This window comes from Lycium ferocissimum, unplaced genomic scaffold (assembly GCF_029784015.1).
Source record: "Lycium ferocissimum isolate CSIRO_LF1 unplaced genomic scaffold, AGI_CSIRO_Lferr_CH_V1 ctg10406, whole genome shotgun sequence".
Lineage (NCBI taxonomy): Eukaryota > Viridiplantae > Streptophyta > Magnoliopsida > Solanales > Solanaceae > Lycium > Lycium ferocissimum.
Window position 1 is genome coordinate 22639 of NW_026713300.1, and position 14365 is coordinate 37003.

The window sequence follows — 14365 nt, forward strand, 5'->3', positions numbered from 1 at the left end:
CGGGTTTTGCCCATGAGGACCAAGATACGGACTGCTCTTCTTTACTACATGGTGGAGGGTTCTTCTCTGTTTTAACCTTCCATACTTCTTCATGAACCCTTAAATCTCCATAGCTCCTTTTTTGTAATGTCCCGAGTGTACCATTTTGAGATGAGCTAGCTGTGTTAAACAACTCATTTTCTTGAGGAGTTGTTGTATCACTTAACTTCTCCATATTCTCCCCCTGTTTTGGGGGTTTTTAATGTATTTCCCCTTTCTATGAACTCCAACGCATTTTCTTTCTCCAATCGTCTTTCCAGTTAGTGTATAAATCCTTAAATTATGGAAAGGTTGGTTAATAAGAGTGAAGTGAAGAGTATAATCTGATTTTGAGAAATAAAGGGAATGTATGGAAGAGAGAGGTTGATCGAAACCTGAAGAAAAATTGGACATTTTTCAGTTTGGTTCTATGGTGAGGGAGTGTAGTGAATGAGAGTTAGAGGAGTTGTAGCTGGCTTACATAGCGATGAAGAGGATAGCTAAAGAGTATTTTTGGAAAGAGAGTGATTTGATTGTGGTAGCTTTTTAAGATTATCATCATGACTCACTTTTTCTCTTCTTAATGCACGCTTAACGATAGCTAGACTGGGCTAGGATAGGGAGAACAGGCTGTCCTAGTTGTTCCATGATGTGAGTATGTAATTGTTTGTAGGGAAAATAATACATACCTGAAGCATTGGATAACCATATGCAATATTTGATTTTAGGCCTGCTTCTGTGACAATCATCTTTGTTGGACTTTAAAAGGAGCATGAACCTATTATGGTATAGGACATACAATTTAATGTACAAGACTAAGTAAAATATTTTGATTACTTGAAGAATCACATAGTCCGAGACAACCTTCCTAGCCAAATTTTGAGGAACCTATGTGCAACTTTAATCATTCCCAACACCGACATAATTCTTTCCTTTTATATGACATTTGGGAAGACTTCTTCAACTTAGTCAGCCACTAGGATTAATCTACCCCCTTTTTAGTGTCTCATACCACTTTGAGATAAGCTGGAATTCTAGCATTATTGACATTTATTTCTATTTCCCCAAGAAAGAACATGCTAGACTCCTTAGTTTTGGCCATAATAAATGCTAAGCATAGGGGAAAACTTGACCTCACTTTTTTGCCTTTACTAAAAATGTGCCCTCCAGTTTTGCTTACTCTGTGATCCTTAATTTTAGCCCTTATTCTCAGGAGTGGAAAATACATGTTCCAGTTGACCATTTTATTTTATTTTGGGGAAAAGGTTCCTGAACCTTTTTTATGGACGCATGAGTAATCGTCATTATGTTGATCCTCCATTTTGCTTATATGGATAATTGCTTTCTCCCTCATCATTTGAAGCTTGTTTCTTGTTGCTATGACTCCTTCTAATACTTTCATCCTTGACCATTATTCTTCCCTTGTAAGTGTTGTGATCTAGATTGGTTCCATAGTGCCTACATAAGATTTTCCCCCTGTCTTCGTGCAGTATTCTTTCTTCATAGGAGCTATGTTCTTTATCTTCAATTTTCACTTAAAGTCCTACTTTGCATGTTTTACTGGTGTTTCAGTTGTGAACCTGGTTCATCTATATGTTTCATCCAAGGTCCCCCCTGTCTGATTGCCTTCTCTTATAAGTAGACTGAATGAACTTCTTTTTTCTATTCTGAGAGTGAGTAGAATTAATATTGTGACTTTTTTTTTCTGAATTGACAAAGCACTATTCATATATCATTTTAGCTTGCTGTTCTGCTCTTCTTACTTGCAAAACAATTAAGCGTTAGTTTTAGGAACCCATGCAATCTTGGGTCCCTTTCCGTTGACCATCAGATGGATTAGTTCTTTCTTTGTCCATTCAGATATCACTCAAGTGAACATGTTTCCAACACCTGTTGTACCCTTCTTAATTGGCTTGGTGCTTTTAGTTGTAATATATAGATTTCTCTCCTTGTAGCTTGTGTTCACTGGACATTTAATCTTGTAATGTCCCAACTTCCCAGATAGAGTGCACAATTCTTCTCCTGATACTTATTGTTTGGCAGTTCTGTCAAATCCCAATCTAGTAGTTATATTGAGCGTTTGGCTGGTGAGAGTTGAGAGCAATTGAGAAGCTTGAGTCTAATGTTTTGCCCTTTTAAGCTCATGTTCTGTTTTAAGAAGCTTTGCTCTGAGGTTTCTGGATATTTCCTTCTCTAGATGTAGCTCCCTTTTTTCTCTTTGTAGTTCAGACTCAAGCTCACGTGGCTCACTACTCAACCCACAGTCTCTTGGTTTAATAGTCAGCTTAAGAACTTCAGATTGGAGAGCCGGGACTGATGAACCAAGTTAAGCAACCTGTTCTTTCAACAGTGAATTCTCCCTTTCAATTATGTACATCCTTGGAGGCTTCGTAATTCAATAGTTGATCCTATAAGCTTGTAAATTTGCCCTGTAGCTCAACTCTCTTTGTGCTCATCTCTTGATATTCATCGATTAGGGTGTTCATCAAGGTCATCAGTTCGTCTTTTGAGATTTGGTCTAACTTATCTTTGAGCCCATAAGTGATTACCTTGATGTCCTCCTCTGTGTTCGAATGATCAGCAACCATGAGAGCGGTGTGGTCAACCTCTTCATCATAGTCATCATCAGACTCAAGGCGGCTACCATCGCTTTTGAGGTTTCCTTGTTCGTTTTTTCCTGCTCTATCTTCTCCTTCTCTGCCCTTTCTCTTTTCCATTCAACTTCCCATAGTGGACAATCTTTGATTATGTGATCAGTTTTTTCACACTTAAAACATCCTTCGGTCTGGACTTTATCAGAACTTCTAATTCCCTTGGAAGTGTTGCCTTTTCTTTCTTTACCTCATGGCACGACCCAATTTAGGCTCGTGCGGGCACCTACCTTCCCACCTTAGTAGGCGAACCCTCTCATTTATATAACGCTTCAATCACATAACATTTCTTTTAAAAGCAATTGGGAATTAAGACATACAGCGGAATTTCATTTTATAAATATTCAATAAACACCAGGTTTATATGTTTACAACAACAACAATTTACAGACTCGATACGACTTTCCATGACCTGGTCTAGACTAGTACAAGAGCGACTGTTGACTCAGATTACCATTGCATTCTACGACGCATCCTCCATCCCGAACGAAAGAGAGGAGGTCTTCCAGATAGGAACCGTGAGTTCCTCTTCACAACAGCAAATACTTGAAACAATCTACACCCCAAAAAGGGTGTAGCAAGGGCAAAATCATACAAACACGTATACTGAGTAAGTATCGTAGGCTGACAATGGTTAGTAATACATAGTGGTAAAGAATTCACGAACAATGATGACAATCACTAAACCAAACCACATATCCGTATACGGTGCATCACAGTGCCAATATGCCTTAGGCCACACTACCCTCTAATGAATTATAAATCAAACAATTTCCTACACAAATTCTCGGCATATATGTAATTCCCAAGTCGTTCATTTGTGTTTTAGAGCGAGCTCATCGTTATGACACCTTTTTTATCCTACCTTGCTTAAACAATTTACTACTAGTTTTAGGTTAATTAATAGGCACAAGTCAACAATATAGTTCACAATCATCGAGTCCATATGTTCGTCATTGCCTATGTATAGCATCTAAACCCAAATAGGATAAGTCTGAGTATATCCAATCCAATCCAATCACTACAAGAGATTCGTTACAATCCAATCATCAATACAACATCATCACTATTTAATCATCACAACAACCCAAACCAAGTCATAATGCATTGTGGTGCAATAATGGTATGAATGCCATGCCATGCCATGCAAATGAGGTGTACACATGTACTCCGGACGGAAATATCAACGTCTCGGTAGCACAGCTTAGCGTGACTCGCGAAGTCTAAGTGACACCCGTCCCAAATCTTTGCCAAACAGATAGACGAGACCTTGGCTAATTGCTCACAGGGGGAGTCTCACCGGCACCACCCTGAGGGACCTGCGGAGTCCATGCACTAACAATGATTTCGGGATAATATCGGAATCGGCCATGCAACAACGATGTCCGAATATAACCATCGGACATCGGAGTCCTCACAGTCGAGCTTGTCGAATATCCGTTTCATAAATCAATGATTCCGAAATTGAACCTCAGACATCGGCCTTCTCATAATCACTCAAGTAAAAGAATTCATCAAATATCCGTTCCATAAAATCAATGATTCCAGAATGGATCTTCGGACATCGGCCTTTTCATAATCACTTAAGTAAAAAAGTTTATCAAATATCAGTTTCGCTCAATCAACGATACCGGACCATCACCGGGTATTGGCCATGCATGATAAAGATGTGAAATGCGTGCAATGCATATATCAATCATCAACAATCAAGTTCAATATCACAAGTACCTCAACGGGGTATGCTAACAACGCATCACATCACAATACCAACAGTGGGTATGCCAACGTATATGTCACGCCCTAACCTTGGTAAAGCGTGACCGGCACCTGGCATCTTACAGAAACCGAGCGAACCACTTATAACTCGCATCCTCGATGTCTCAAATGACAAAATAAGGCCAAGAAGGCCAACTGTATATAGAATATCATGCGTACATATATATATACAATGGGCCTGCGACGTCAACATATCCATTAACAAAACATAACTGAGCTGTACACAGGAATCTGTCTGCAAAGCCTCTATGAACATGACTGAAGTACACAAGTCGGGACAGGGCCCCCGACATACCCTTAACATAAAATACATATACAATCCAAACTCGGCAGTGCTCCAAGAAGAAGTGGAGCCCACCAACCAAAACTAGTACCTAGAAACAGCCTACTGCAGAAGATCCTCGTCCCGCTGTCGACACCTGCGGGCATGAACGCAGTGTCCATAAGAAAGGACATCAGTACGAATATTGTACCGAGTATGTAAGGCGGAAAGTGTAACAAAATAGCCATATATTAAATATGAGAAGAATAAGAATCAACCTGGCATTTCTAAACTACCGATGGAAATCTAGCATATGTATACATACCTCTTCATCTTCTCGTAATCTTTACTAGGCCTGTATACCCTACCATGCCCTGGTTAAATTATCATCAACATTATCTGAGCATACGTTGCGGCGTGCAACCCTATCCATATATATATATATATATATATATATATATATATATATATATATATATATATATATATATATATATATATATATATATATATACACTCTCGCATGCTTAACTATATCTATGTACAGTACTGTGCCTTTATCTTACTAATCATCCTATACTAATCGCCCAACCGATCGCTGGTAATCGCCCGACCGATCGCCGTCCGGTGGTAATAATCGCCCGTCCGATTATTGCCCGACGGCAGAGCGCAATCGCCCAATCGATCGGCCGATAATCGCCCGACCGGTAGTAGCATGGTGGTAACTGTCTGACTGGCTGTAGTCCAGTGGTAAATATATACATCTGCCCAACTGGTCGTAGACCATTGGTAATTATAATCAACATCATAACTAAACTTCTACAAGTAATCTCTATGCACTTCCCGTGGTCATCACTTAACCCGTAGGGTCTACATAATCACGTAAGACTTATAAGCACAGCTCAGGCCATTAGCACTTCTTCCCGCTTGACTAAGCATTAACCAAGTCCTAAGATACAACATAAATCTCTCTTCGAACACTAAATGCCTCATTAGGGATCCTCTACTAGCACTCTATTCATGCCCTATAAAACATTCCTTAAGAACCTGTTCCTAAACTTGTTGGATTATTATTATGGAACCATCATCATGAACACGTCTCACCTTGAAGGAACAAATTCATAAGATGAGATCAACATTAATGAATAACAACAATAGCCATGAAACAAGCTCAAGGATATCACAAGAACATCGGGAACTCTAAGCTTTGGTACTTTTAGAAATGAGTTTATTGACGATGTCATATATAGGTTCACAACAAAGGAATCATTCTCATGCTCTTCCTTACTCCTAGAGTACACCAGGATTTCATCAATGAACACAATTATGAATGAATCTAAATAGGGCTTAAACATATTGTTCATCAAATCCATGAACGCAGCTGGGGCATTTGTAAGCCCAAAAGACATAACCAAGAACTCATAGTGCCCATACCCGGTCAAAAGCGATTTTAGGAACATCCTCCGCCCCGAATCTTCAACTCGATGGTACCCCGATGTCAAATCAATTTTAGAGAACACAAGCTCCTCGTGGCCCGGTCAAACAAGTCATCAATACGAGGGGTGGGATACTTATTTCGGACAGTTATCTTATTCAGCTGACGGTAATCAATGTACATACGCATAGACCTATCCTTCTTCTTAACAAACAACACAGAAGCACCCCACGAAGAGGCACTCGGGCGAATAAACTCTTTGCTCAGAAGATCTTGCAACTGCTTTTTCAGTTCCCTGAGTTCTGCTGGTGCCATCCTATAAGGTAGGATAGAGATAGGACGAGTCCCTGGGTCTAAGTCAATCCTGAAATCAATGCACGATCCGGTGGCATACCAGGCAAGTCCGCGGGGAACCCATCCGCAAACTCGTGTACCACTGGAACTAAATCAAGGGATGGAGTATCTCGCACCGGTATCATGGATATGTGCCAAGAAGCTAAACAACCCTTCTCCTAGCTTCCTAGAAGACGAACAAAGGATATTACTTTCTTAGGGAGGGGACTAAGGTTACCCTTCCACTCGAGTCTAGGTGCCCCGGGCATGGCTAGTGTAACAATCTTAGAATGGCAATCAAGTATAGCATAATGCGGGGATAACCAACTCATACCCAAAATAACATCGAAGTCTACCATGTCTAAGATCATTAAATCTGCCCAAGTACTATACCCCATAAAAGGAATCGCACACAAAAGGTAGACGCTATCCACTACCACAGAATCCCTAACAGGAGTAGACACAAAAATAGGGGTATCAAGAATATCACACATCATATCCAGACCCACAGCAAAATAGGTAGATATATAGGAAAAAGTAAAACCCGGATCAAACAAAAAAGAAGCCATACGGTCATAAACGGAGATAAATTTTTGTGATAACCGTATCGGGAGGCCTCGGTCCTCAGCGTCTACCTCCGGGAAGCCGTACAAATGACTGTGCCCCCCTGTCGTCTGTGAACCACCGCGATTACCATTACCAGTCTGAGCCCTGCCCTTGCCGGGCTGCTGACCGCCTCAACCTGTCTGAGGACCGCCTCGGTTAGGCTGGGCACCACCCCTACCCGTGGTGTGGCCGCCCCGCCCTATCGGTGCACGATTCTTACCCCCTCGATCTGGTGCAAATGGAGCTCAGGGAGTCTGATACTGAGTTCCTTGCCCACTCTGTCTAAGCCTGGGGCAATACCTCTTTATATGCCACACTCGAAGCAAGAACGGTCTAGCGTAGGTCGTTAAATAGAAGCTGATGAAGCAGTGTAGCCTTTATGCTGACCGGAAGCCTGATAATTTACCCTTGATAGGCCCCCAGCTGACACCTGCATCACGGACTAAACCGGACGCCCTGAATGTATGTGCGAACTCTGACCCCTCGAGAAGGAGTTACTGAACATCCCACCCTTACGGGCCTTCTTCTCAACTTACCTTGTATAACTCTCATGCCTAATCCCCTCAACGATACGAACATGCTCCACTATCTCCTGAAATGAAGCTCCAGTGGCTACAAGCTAAAGAGCCGATAACTGCAGTTCGGTGTTCAACCCCTTCACGAACCGCCGTATCCTCTCCCCTTCAGTGGGCAGCAACTGAAGAGCATAATGAGAAAGGGAGGGGAAACGGGACTCATACACAGCAAATGTGACGAGTTCCCCTGACCAATAGCAAGAACTCATCCTTCATTCGGTCCCTCAGAGTACACGAAACGTATTTGTCCAGAAAAATACAGAGTAAAACTGAACCCAAGTTAACAGAGGAGACTCAGCTTGCCTACACTCCATATAAGCCCTCTACCAAAGCTTGGCATCACCCAAGAACTGGAAGGTCACAAACTCTACCCCGTACTTATCCACGGCCCCCATCTTATGGAGCCTCTCATGACAGTCGATGATGAACTCATATGCGTCCTCCGAATCAGTACCATAAAACATAGGAGACTTCATTTTAGTGAACCTCTAAAACAAATCATGTTCTTCACAATCATCACTGGCCCTGCAACTGGCCTAGGGAAGGCCTCAAAATCCGGAACCTCATCCAAGCGAGGTGCCACCGCTGCTGCATGTTGAACCCCCGCAGCCTGTGCTCTGTCTGGATATGGGGCCGCTACTCCTGCGCCCCTACCCGCCGACTCGGGCCGTCGGTATAGCTCTTGTACCGTGCTAACCCATGCAACCAATGTAGCACCTCGTGCCATAGCACTCGGTATACCCCGAGCACCACAGCCTCGGTGGAACCGGCACGCTCGCCGCCGGGGCAGGTGTACGGCCGTTTCTCCCGCTACCTCACTAGAAACCATTGGAGGCTCGGGGTCAACCACTGGGACGTCGCCCCCAGCTAGGGCCGCCCCTCTGCCAGCTTCTCTGCCTCCACCCCTACCTCTAGCTGCTGCCGCACATGTTCTCGCCATCTGCGAGAGAATGAAGGATAGTCAGATACCAATTTGAATCAGCAGATACCAATTGGAATCAAGTAGCACAAAAAAATAAAGAAAAGGGAGTTTTCCTAGTGTCCGGCAGCCTCTCGAAGATAAGTACAGATGTCTCCATACTGATTAACAAGACTCTGCTAGACATGTCCTTGTACGATGAGATCGACGAACCTAAAGCTCTGATACCAGCTCTGATACCAACTCTGCCATGACCCAACCCGCCATGACTGGCACCCATCTAAATCCTAGTGGGCAAACCAACACACAAGACACCTATTCATTTAATTCGATTTTATATTAACCAAACTAAACAGTATTACTCATTCAAACATCAAAGAACAAAATAAGTCATTCCATAAATACTGAAATAAGTGCGGAAGTTCTAACTATTACAATTCCCAAAATTCAAAAGTCATCGTACATGACTCTAAGCTAAAAACATGTCTAAGAATCTGAAGTCTAACAAGTAAGTAATCCATAATGTCCAAAGTACGAAAAGACATCAGAGCAAGAAGATCTTCGGGCGGCCTGGCATGAGAAGAAGCTCACCCAAAATCTGTCAACAAATATCCTCCACGCTAGAAGTGAGGATGAGCAACGGTCTCTATGTCACAATATGCACTGAAAGAATGCAGCAAGGTAGTATTAGTACAAACACTATGTACCGGTAGATATCATAGGCTGACTAAGATTAGTATCATGCATATTTCATAAAATCAATAGAATAAAACAAGCCAGTTAATAGACATGAATATCAATAAATCACAGCAAGTCAACCAAGAACAATCACAATCACAATCACAATCAAATCACAAAGATGTCAAGCATCACAGTCACGTAAGTCACAATGGAAATAAATTTACCACAATAACCTCACTGGATGTACATACATTCTAGCTGATGTCTTAGCTCAGTAGCTATGACCTGCAGGGGACCCATGGTGTCCATGTACTACTCGTTCCGGAATACCTCTTGGACCCGAGCACCAACTTCTGCCCCGAAACGAACCTCAATCGCGGGACATATCAAAGTACCTCTAGTTTTCAGAACGATCCTCGAACCACAAGCCCATAATCTAGGTCACATGAGTGTCTTTCCATACCTTTTACGGAACAGTGCTTCTTACCTTCCCAGTTTCAATAATCAACTCATAATTTCATGTCACAATACCCTTGAGAAGATTATATTAGCTTCTTATCACAACATATCCACTGTAGCTTTAATCATATGGGAATAATGGCAGGGAGCCTACACAATCAATCAATCACATTCACGTAGGAATTTAACCATACAATACCATGCATTAAAAAATAGACATGCTTTCTCCTAAGGAGATCACCAAACATACAATCAACTAACCAAAGTCTAACTTAAGTGAACTGTAACCTACCTCAAAGTAGAACTAGAACACGCAGGTTACTCTGCTATAGCCTTTCCTTTCCTCAAAGCCTCAAAACGTTCACGGTCTAATAATAGAAGGCTCAATGAGTCACATTGCTCGATTTACAAACACCAAAGCAAGAATACCCTTCCCTTTCCCCATTCTAAGGGCGGATGATTTTCTAGGTGATAAACAATCTATCAAGGCCCCTAGTATTCATTTACCATTAATTTATACAACATTCTATCAAATATTCCTATTACAAACAGTTTTCTATGGCAAAGACACCATTTTTATGGAACCCTAGGTCTCAAATCACTTAGTTTATGATTCTAAATGTTCAATTTATAACAAATAGCAACTCATCATTCCACTTAAATGATAAATAAGTCATAATAACCCCCAACCCATCAAGTTTAGAAGGTTTATAGATATTCTAGAAGGTTTATAGATATTCTAGGATTTCTATTTCACTTTCACCATTAAAGACCCATGAAGATTATTATAATAATGAAGGGGAAGGGAATGATAGAATGAAAAGCATTGGAACTTACCTCTCGAGGTTATCTTGCCCTAGCTTGAAAATTCTCTCTAAGTGCTTGTTGGGGAGTGTGTTGGGGTTTTGTGAGAAGAGAAAATAAAACTGAGTATATAAAATTCAGGCTATTGTTTTACATCGCCCGCTACAGTGATCGTCATGCCGCTATAGCGGTACCACTATAGCGGCCCACCATAAAATCGTTGTGACCGCTTTAGCGGTCCATCTACCGTTATAGCAGTACTGCCATAGCGGTACATTGCCCGCTACAGCAGCCACCAAGGAAAATAGATGGCCGCTGGCTGCGGTCCGAGTACCGCCCCAGCGGTACCGCCGCAGTGGTATTCCTACCGCCACAGTGGCTCATTTTTGGGCAGTGAGCTCGATTTGTCCAGTTTTTCCCCCTATCATCCCACATTTCATCCAAGGCCTCAAAAACACAACACAAAACACGCACACATACAAAAAGACGCCCTACGAATCCACCCACGGCCTCAAAATTCCCAACAGAGTCCTAATTTCCCATAACAACCGAAAGGGTTGTTACACTTAATCACTTTATTTGTCTTAAATGGATTCACCTATTCACTAAGGTTAAAATAATCACTTACCCATTATGAAATATTGATTTTAAACCATGCTTCACTAGTCCACCACAAAGATAATTAAAATTGGATATTTGTGCAGTTCATCTAAGTGCATTTAGTCCATTGAGGTCTGTTTAAGTGAATGTAGCAGTCTTATTATCTTCTCATGCTGTCAAGTGTAAGTTGGCTTAAAATTTGGCATCTTTAGAGTGTAAGTTAATCCTGGAAACTGCTCCTTGACAACTTATTTGATAACTGGTGTGTAACACCTAATAGCTATTAGCTGGTTCTCTTTAAAGTCTAGTCACTAATTATTTAAGTTCATTTATCTAATTTATTTGTCTTGTCTTGCTTGCCTGGAGAATGCCTTCCTAAAATTTATTAAATGCTGATGCTATGTATAGTTTAGGTACACTGGTTATGTATTTATGTAACTATGGATTATCTTTTACTTTATCTTGGTTGTATGACAGAATTACTTAAGCATCTCATTGGTCATGTCTGAATTCAATAGGATACTGATGTCAATGTTAAGATCACCAAATCTTTTAGATATATACATAGATATCTTGTTAGGGGCTGCTTGTTATCACCATTAGAAATACACTTCCTCTCCTATACTATGAGCTTAACACATAAATGGAGAGGCAAAATAGCACTTAGGGATTAAGCTTAAGCCTTCCTTAGTGTCTGCCATGCCTGGGCTTCCGGGAAACCCCTTGGATCTTGTGCGGCATCAGTAAAAAGAGGGTGAAAGCTTTCCTTTTTGGGCTGTTTTAGTATCTCCATGGGTGTGTATATCAATGGTATGTGATGTGCCGTGAAATTATGGCACATTCGATACTTTTTGGCTATAAGTTTTACTTATTTTTGAGCAAGTCTAGGTCGTTTTTGATGTGTTTGTGACATGTTGCTGGTGTTTACCGTGATTCGAGAGCAAGTCATGAAAATGGAGTGAAAAAGATGTTCAGAAAGAGAAATTTACTGAAGACAGAGTTATACGGAGGAAGATACGGACCGTAGAATATTCACGGTCCGTAAATCCCATCGTACATGCTCAACAGAATGAGTCTTTGGATGAAGCGAATGTCCGAGCAGAAGTACGGACCGTATAATATTTACGGTCCGTAAAATCCACCGTATATTGGTTCCAGAAGAGTTGTTAAGACAAGAAGATTTATGGGCAAGTTATACGGACCGTATAATATTTATGGTCCGTGAAAGTTGATCGTACATTGGACCACTGGAGAGATTTCACGGAAGGCATCCATTGATTCTACGGACCGTATAAAAAGTACGGTCCGTACATTGGTCCGTCGAGGGCAATTTTGTCAGTCCAGTTTTGCACGGTTTTGACTCTTATAAATACCTGATTTTAGGTTTCCTGCATTATTATTCAATACAGAACTCAGTTTTCTTTTCCCTTAGTATTAGCACTCATATTTTTGAAGTCTTTTGGAGATTACAAACAATTAGAATTCAATTCTCTTCAATTCCAAGCAATCAATTGTAAGCATTATGTTTTCTATCGCTTATTATTGTTCTTCTCCTTTTATGAGTAGCTAATCTCCCTTACTAGGGTTGTGAACCCAATTGATGGGTGTTTTGTAATTGGGTTGTGATTGATATACACATAATAGATTATTATGGTTTGTTTATTCTTCATTCTTCATTCATAATTAATGGTTGCAAACATTGATTAAAGCCAAAAACCTTGATTTATTTGGGAAAATAATTAGGGTTGGTAAGAATAAACAACAAGAACTCAAACCTTTACACTTTGTTTAATAAATTCACTTAGGAATAAGAAGAATTTACTTGGCATGATTAATCGTTCTTCATAGATACTTTCTTATATTTGGGAAAATCATAGAAAGAAATAATCTTTATTTATTGGGAAATAGTAGAGATTCACCTAGGGATTAAGTGCATTCATATAATGATCCATTAGACGTATATCAAGATCAATGCCCATGATCATACACTCTATCTAACGGGGACACAACCTTAGTTTCTTTTACGATACATTCACAACCAAAGCAATATTTAGCAGTTAGTTACTTAAAAACCCAATTTTTATCAATCATCGGATTAAGACATTAGACCTAAACATGGCATTCTACGAATTTAGTACCCTTTTCACACCCTATTCCCTATGGGATTCGACCCCAACCTTGTTGGGTTACTATATTTGATAATGTCCGCGTTATACCATTAATAGGTGTAATTTGAGCGTATCAAATTTTGGCGCCGTTGCCGAGGAATACGATTTTGAAATTACTAAATAGTGTTTACTTTGTTGAAGTCTTTTTTCTTATTCCATCACACCTTGTTACATTTCTGTGTAAACCAGGTGAACATGAATCAGAATCGGCAAAATCAACATGCTGATAACCAGGGGAATCGGTTGAACAATCGGGCTAACGATTCGGATGATGAGAATGTTTTCGCTGAGCTCGTTCCAGAGGAGGATTATGCATCTGCTATTGTTCAGCCTCGAGTTGGAGCTGCTTCGGTGAAAATTGATTCCTCTTTATATCAGTTGTTGAAGCTTGAGGGATATTTTCGGAACTCTACCGAGAATGACCCTCAACGTCATTTGCAGAATTTTGTGGATGTGTGTGCCAATCACATCCAGAACAACGTTCCACAAGATGCTATTCGGTTGAGGTTATTCAAATATTCCTTAGCTGGAGAGGCAAGAACATGGTTCGAGAAGCTGCCCCGGAATTCGATTACTTCATGGGCAGAGATGGTTGCTGCGTTTCTCACAAAATGGTACCCCCTAGCAAGAAGGCTGAAATTCGGGACAAGATCTATGAATTCAAGCAGCGACCGGGGGAACAATTATATGAAGCATGGGAGAGATTCAAGGATTATTTGCAGAAGAGCCCAAATCATGGTTTTCCGGAGAACATATTAATGGAGAAGTTCTACCGAGGGTTAGATCCAGTGTCGCAATCAGTTGCAAATAATGCAGCTGATGGTTGTTTCATGAACAAATCTTATCGTCGGGTGACCACCATACTTAACAAGCTGACAACTCATAGTCGTCGGCCTTGGCATCCCCAAACCTGATTATTTGTATATAGCAAGGGGCATCAAATTAATACTCGCCCCATTATCACACAAAGCGCGAGCAAAATCATGGTGTCCAACAGAACAAGGAATGGTGAACGCCCCAGGATCTCCCTTCTTCTGAACAGTAGTAGTTGAGATGATGGAACTCACAGTGTGAGTCA

The 14365-nt window shown here is 41.0% G+C and overlaps 1 non-coding gene across 1 annotated transcript; it reads right to left on the bottom strand.

Moving 5' to 3' along the window:
• Nucleotides 1-13923: 13923 nt before the first annotated feature.
• Nucleotides 13924-14029, bottom strand: LOC132041482 (small nucleolar RNA R71). Its single transcript, XR_009411056.1, has one exon. It is a non-coding gene; the product is annotated as a small nucleolar RNA R71 (small nucleolar RNA).
• Between the last annotated feature and the right edge of the window lie 336 nt (nucleotides 14030-14365).